Source organism: Alosa alosa, chromosome 8, assembly GCF_017589495.1.
Source record: "Alosa alosa isolate M-15738 ecotype Scorff River chromosome 8, AALO_Geno_1.1, whole genome shotgun sequence".
Classification (NCBI taxonomy): domain Eukaryota; kingdom Metazoa; phylum Chordata; class Actinopteri; order Clupeiformes; family Clupeidae; genus Alosa; species Alosa alosa.
This window is the reverse complement of record NC_063196.1, coordinates 16,216,574-16,223,846: the sequence shown is the minus strand read 5'-3', so window position 1 is coordinate 16,223,846 and position 7,273 is coordinate 16,216,574.

Below are 7,273 nucleotides of genomic sequence, written 5' to 3'. Positions count from 1 at the left end.
TTAGAAAATAATCAATACGGGAATAGGAGTGGTGGACCGGAGAGAAAAAAAGAGTAGCATTTGGAGTCTGGGTGCTGATGGTGTGATCAGATCTGTCAATTGTGGGGTCTAACACTGTATTGAAGTCGCCTGCGATTATGATGGGATAGCCAGATAGAGTTGAGATGGAGGTGAAGAGGTTCTGAAAGAAAACTGGGTTGTCTGTATTAGGGCCATAAACATTAGCAATTGTTACAGGGGTATTGTAAATTGAGATGTTTATGATGACAAAACGTCCTTCTGGGTCTGTGATGGTGGTGTTATGGATGAATGAGATTCTTTTGTCAATCAGAATGCAAACTCCCCTTTGTTTTGTATTGTAATGAGCTGAGAAAATGTGATTTAATTGTCCTGATTTGATATGGGTGTAGTCTGATTGATGATGAGTTTCTTGTAGGAGACATATGTCAGCTTTTAAACTATCCAAATGATTTAAGATTTTGTGCCTCTTTGCCTGAGATCCAATCCCACAGATGTTCCAGGTCAGGAATGTAAGTGGTACCATGTTGTGATTGTGCAGTTATGAAAATGTTTGATAAGATGGGTATTGTTTGTGTGAGAGTGTGTGCAGGTGTCAGTTAGATAGGAGAGGGAGAAGGGGGGGTGGAGGAATAGGTATGTAATGTGGTGTGTGAATGAGATGTAAAGGGTAGGGGCTGAGAAGAATATAGAGAATAAGGAGGTAGGAATTTGGTTCTGGAGTGGTGACAGCATGAACATTTCCTGTTTTGCATTGAAAACATACAGATCATAATTTGACTTTAGCCTATAGACATAATAAACAAACACAGACAGGACACACAAGCAAACATGTATAGACAAAACACAATGAATAACATTGAGCCTTGAGAGAGCAAAAGAGTAATGGGTGGGTAGGGGGAGCAAAAGGAGTGAAACATAAGAAGAGAGAAGAGAGAGGTGATCCAAGCATCAGTAGGCTACAGTGGGTTAGAGAGAGTTGAGGGTGACAATGTTATAATCAAGATGAGTGTTGGCGAGAGGTATAATGTGTCAGGTGGTGATATTGGGGTTGCGATACAGAGTTCCATTGACATACAGTTTATCGACTGACAGTGCTTGTGCTGTTTGCCCTCTTGCCTGAGTTGTTTCATTATGGGCAAGAGGGCTCTTCTTCTTTCCTGTATTTCTTGTAGGAATTGGTCGTTTAGTCCGAATGAAGTGCCTTTCAGTTCTTTTCCTTTACTTTTGATGAGTTCTTTGTTTTTGAAGTGTTCGAACTTGGCGATAATCGGAGGAGGTTTTTTATTGTCTTTGGAAGTGAGACGGTGTACACGGTGGAAGGTAATCTTGTCAACTGTTTCTGGCGGTAGTTTGAGAGATGACTGCAAGAATTCTTTAACTGAAGAACTAGAAGTTGGCAGGGGAATTCCGGAAAAAATGAGGTTATCGCGCATGCTGCGGCACTGGAGGTCTAGAAATGTTTCTTTCATGATCCGATTTTCGTGGGTGAGTTGATTAGTTTGTGATATTTCCTTTGAGTTTCACGGTTTTCTAATGCGAGTGTGTCGGTCTGTGATTGGGAAAATTCGAGGCTGGCTTTTAAGTCCTTAATATCTGCGTGCAGATGTTCCAGTATTGCAAGTTTGCTGTTTATGGATTGTAATAAACTGACCTCGATGGATGTAGAAGTAGCGCTAGCGGGAAGTGATTCTGGTTCAGTCTCTGTTGAGCCGTCACAGGTGCGTTTCCTGCTGGGTTCAGATGCCATAACGTCCGGAATGAAGAGGTTGCCGTCGGAACAGGTGGAGAATATAATCGGTTTTTGATGAGAGGTGTAGAGAGGTAGTAATTGTTTTTAGCAGAAGAGAAATAAAGTTTTGTATTCCTGTTTACAAGTGTCAGTGTGCTGCCATTTTGGATCTCACCCAAAGTCTCGTGATGTTCAGTGCATCATCTGACCTTAAAAGTAGGCCTACTCAGAATGGAGCTCGAGTTTCTTGGTGTTTTATGCCCCCAACATTGTCTTAAAGTCAGAGCTGCCTGGAAGGCACTATGGTTAGGCATGGGTTAGGGTTAGGATAAGGTGCCTTTAAGTCGACGGTGGCAGCGCTGCCTGGAAGTCGACATTGGGGACATAAAACACCATCGAGTGGTCAGTGCAGGGGAATACGGCTTGCAGTTGCAGAGCTCCGGGTCAGTGCAGGAGAATACGGCTTGCCGTTGCAGAGCTCCGGGTCAGTGCAGGAGAATACGGCTTGCCGTTGCAGAGCTCCGGGTCAGTGCAGGGGAATACAGCTTGAAATGCTGGTGTAGGTGTTCAAAAGGTCAGCTAGGGAAGGGGTATAATTTGCTGGCACTCTCTGAACACAGAGGAAGGCGAAAACTCGCAGCCATTTTAAAGGAGGTTCCCTATCTCAGGCGAAAATTTGCTCCATGGTCTCCAGGCTGCCTTAGCAGCGTGAATCAAATCGCGCGCAAGGCAGCATGGGAACACCCAGGCTAGCCACATACTATTTCATATAGATCTTGTCTTCTTTGTGTCATGCAGTGGCAAACTGATCTCAACTTCGCATCTCTCACACACACACGGGGACTCGCCCCCTCCCTTCCATAATGCGCATGCATGGATCAGAACGATCCCCATTTTTAGTTTATAGTCTAGTTAGTAGCATTAACCTTTGTATCCATTTCCCACTCTCAGCAGGTTGTACGCTGGCTACATCCATTGGAGTGGATCTCTAGTTCACCAACTAACAACTAATACTTGTGCTGCTGTTTTGTCTCTCTGATTTTGTTTAGTTTTATTTCGCATGCCATCTGCACGCGACGTGATGCCATTAGCAGTAGGCCTAATCTAGGCGAGCCTACCGTGCGTGCTGGTACAGTCCTCTTACGGTAACCCACCGCTTGTGTGTGCATGCGGGCCTGTGTATGTGTTATTTGTATTGGTTTATTTCTGTCTTTGTCTGTTGTTGGAAACTGTCAGCATGTCATTGGCGTTGTGTTTAGTTTGTTTATTATGACCGCCGCTAGCGTAGCTAGCGAAGCGGTCATATAGGGATTGTCAACGTTTTTTTTTTTCCCCCCGTCATCTACTTCCGGAATTTTTGGTCAACGATACCCGGGACACCGAGGCACATGAAATTTGGTGGGTATGTAGCCCCCCTAGACTTTTACAGAAAAATTTAGTTTGGTCCCCGGGGGTCACTCCCCCACCGTGCTGGGCCCCCCCAAACCCCAAAAATGCACTTTTTCCTAAGTAACTACCTGAACCGTGGCACCGAGGATGAAGAAATTTTGATGGTATGTTGGTCTCAAGGGCCCACATCAACCTAGCCCATAATCATTAATTTGTGATTTGCACCCCCCCGGTAAATAATGACAATGCAATTCTATTCTGATTTAATTGCCCATAATTTCAGTTGAGATGTTCAGAACTGCACCAAATGTCATGTGTATGATTAACCTGACATCCTCTGGGGGTATGCCAAGTGTTGTAGAATTTAATCCAGGGGGGGTATAAAATAAAAACAAAATACATAAATTAATTGGTGTGCACATTTAGTGACTGTACACTCATTGACCTGTAGATGGTGGTATTGAGGTGGTGTTAAAGGAGAATTCCGGTGTAATATTGACCTAAAGTGTGTTGAAACATGATACCGAGTGTGAACGTATGTCTCATAGCCCATCTCGGCTTGTCCCCTGCACTCCAAAATCTGGCGCTAGTTAGCCGATGCTACAAACAGCTTTTTCAATGGTGGTGCTTCGGCATCGGGCTAGCCATGCAAATAAATCACTGTTTTACACCATTTACGAGGCTCAATGTATCTCCACACTTCATTGGTAGACTTCCGAGGGCCCTGACATTTAAAACGAGACATTGAGAACTTTGAAAAAGCACTGGTAGTTTACTTACAAGACGATTTATGCAGACAGTATCTTCCACGGTTTTAGCGTTTGCAGCCATCTTGAATTTAGTCACGATAAGTCGAGCGACGAGTAAGAATGAACAGGTATGATAAGGGATCAGATTCCAAAAATAATTCAGTGGAAATGCATGGATTCCAGTTTCTTCCAGTAGCAGCAACTGATTTTCATTACTTAAATGAACACAGAAGCTTAGGCAAAAGTTACATGTTGGTTGGGGGGGGGGATAAATCTATCGATTATAATAAAATATTATCCACTGACAATGCAAAATATCTTTCCTATCTTAAAAGACTACTTCGCAACTCCAAATATGCATCTACATGTTTAGTTAAGGGGGAGGCTATTGTAGGCCTACCCACAATGCACGAGAGGCTGTATAACCCGAGACCACTAGAACATCAGTGTTGGAGGAAGAAAGTAAGTGTGAAGACAAGACAGTCTGACACCCGCAACTGAACCCTGAACGAAATGGTGTTTTCCTCACCATCAAAGCTTCCGAAAATGGAAGTAGCGGATAATGACCATCTCAGAGAGAGATTTCAAATTTTGACTGTAAGAAACAAAAAATATTTGTTCATCTAAAAAACTGTTAACTATGTTAGCTTAGCCTATAGCCTAGCTTAAACAGCACAAGCAGACCTACAGCATAGCCTAAACGGAAAGTGGACATAGGCTAAATTGTTTTTCCAGTAGGCTAGGCTAATTTATAATAAGAAGAATGTGCATTACTTTTTTAGAATTGCTCTGTAATGTTTCTGTAGAATAGCTCAGACGGAGGCACTCCTTGCATGTACTACATGACTGTACAAAGTTATCAATGTCTTTTGTCATTGTCGTCCAAAACACCACATTGCGTGCTCGTCGCTTGGTGGCCTCTGCACCAGGATGGCCTTTGTGTAGAAGTGTGAGGTATTCTTTGTGCAGCATTTGTGGAATGACTGCTCTTGTCCCTTTCATTATTATTCCATCTTCCACGGAAAGCTCATCTCGGAATGGGAAGAACTGCTTCACTATAGCTGGTACACTGCTCAGACGTTCTGGCCATCCATGTCTGATGGTCAGGGTTTGTAAAGACACATCTTCCATTGTGTGGTTGCGTAGCTCATCTTGGCGAGAGGATGAGATGCGCTGTACTGCCATCACCTCAAAGTCTTCCTGCTCTGTGAGGTGTTGTGCTGTGGTCTCTCTTGGTGCACGTGACAGCGTGTCTGCCAGGTAGAGCTCTTTGCCTTTCTTGTAGATCAATGTCAGATTGAACTTGTGGAGCTTCAAAATTATTCGTTGTAGGCGTGCTGGTGCTGTGTGGAGAGGCTTTTTCAGGATTGAGACCAAGGGTTGATGGTCTGTCTCAACGATAACTGGTTTACCATATATGTAATCATAAAATTTAAAACAGGCAAACACCACGGCAAGCAGTTCTTTTTCTATTTGTGCGTACCTTTGCTCCGTTTCTGTGAGGGTACGAGAGGCATAGGCCACAGGACTGCCATCCTGGAGGCACGCACTGCCAAGGCCGTATTGTGAAGAGTCACATGTGAGAGTGACCGGTTTGTGCACATTGTAGTATGACAGCACAGGTGGTGATATCACACACTGCTTCAGTGTGTCGAATGCCTTTTGTTGTTGCTCTGACCAACACCATACTATGTCCTTGTGCAGGAGCTGATGTAAGGGTGCTGTAATGTTGCTGTGGTTAGGAATAAACTTTTCAAGATAGTTCATCATTCCAAGGAAATGTTGTAGTGCAGCTTTATCCTCAGGTGGTGGGATGTCAGCGATCGCCTGAATCTTTGCTGGGTCAGGCTTGAGCCCCTGTTCGGTGAAGACATGTCCAACGTAGCTGACCTCCTTCAGCTGAAATTTGCATTTTTCTGGATTCAGCCTCAGCCGGACCTTACGTGCCCTGTCTAGCACTTTCCGCACATTCTCGTCGTGCTCTTTGAGGTCTCTTCCACCAACGATGATGTCATCGACAATTATGGCACACGGGAGGCCCACAAATATCTGCTCCATAGATCTCTGAAAAACCTCTGAGGCGGCACTGATGCCATATGGCATCCGTAGATAGCAAAAACGCCCAAATGGAGTGGCAAAAGTGGTGAGAAACGAGGAATTTCTATCTAGTTTGATTTGCCAGAATGAACTCTTGGCATCGAGCACTGAAAACACTGTTGCACTCGACATTTGGGCAGCCACTTCCTCGACCGTGGGCATTGGATGGTGTGGGCGCATTATTGCTTCATTTAGGTCCCTTGGGTCAATGCACAACCGTATCTTGTCAGTGTCTTTTTTGTGTGTGGCTACCATTGAGGATACCCATTCTGTGGGCTCGGAGATGGGTGTGATGATTCTCGATTTCACCATGGTCTGCAACTCTGTCTTCACCTTGTCCATCATTGCTACTGGAATGCGACGAGGCGGCCGGACGACAGGAGTGACATTTGGATCCAACTTCATGTGGTATGTGACTGGAAGGGAGCCCACTTCGTCACTGAACAGGTCGGCATAGTCATGAAACCACTTGTGCGGTGAGTTTTGTCTTTCTTTCAGGTCTACATGAAAAACTTCATCTTTCAGAGTCATCAGATTCATTTTTAGACAAGCCGGCAGCCCTAGTAGTGTCTGGACATTTCTGTTTACCACATGGAATTGTAGGCTGTAGAATCTATGGTTGCTCAGTCGACATTTTAGCAGCACAGTCCCTTCAGTGTTTATCACTGTACCTCCATATGCCACCAGCTTCACCCTCCTATTATTGTCAACTTTTTCTCCATTTCTGACCTGCTTGAGTGTATCCAATGAGATGACGTTGCACTTTGCGCCAGTATCGACTTTCAGTTTGAGTTTTTTTTTCATTGACGGTTACGCAGCAGTTCAATTCTTCTTTGATATTCCTGTTATTTTCATTTAAAGTATTTATTTCGCTGCTATCTACGAGTGACAGTCCATCAATGTCAAATGACTCAGAGTCCTCACTGCAGCTATCTGAGTTGGTTTGAGCAACCTGGTGCACAGACTTGTGCTGTTTGCTTTTAAATGCAGATCTGCAGTGGCTTCGGAAATGGTTAAATTTGTTGCAGTGGTGGCATTGCTTACCATATGCGAGGAAAAGTTCTTTTTTCGCTGGGTGTTCATGGCCACAGTTCCTGCAGCTTATGATGTTTTCTGATGCACCTTGATCTCTCTGTTGCTTATGGCCAGGCCTGTATCCTCTCTTGTCTCGGTGCACCGCATCCACGCTCATTGTTGAGGTGCGCGGAGTAGCCGCTAGTGTTCTGGTATGCTGTTCGGTCAGCTCGTTAATCTGGCATATTCTGATAGCTTTTGCCAACGTTAGCTC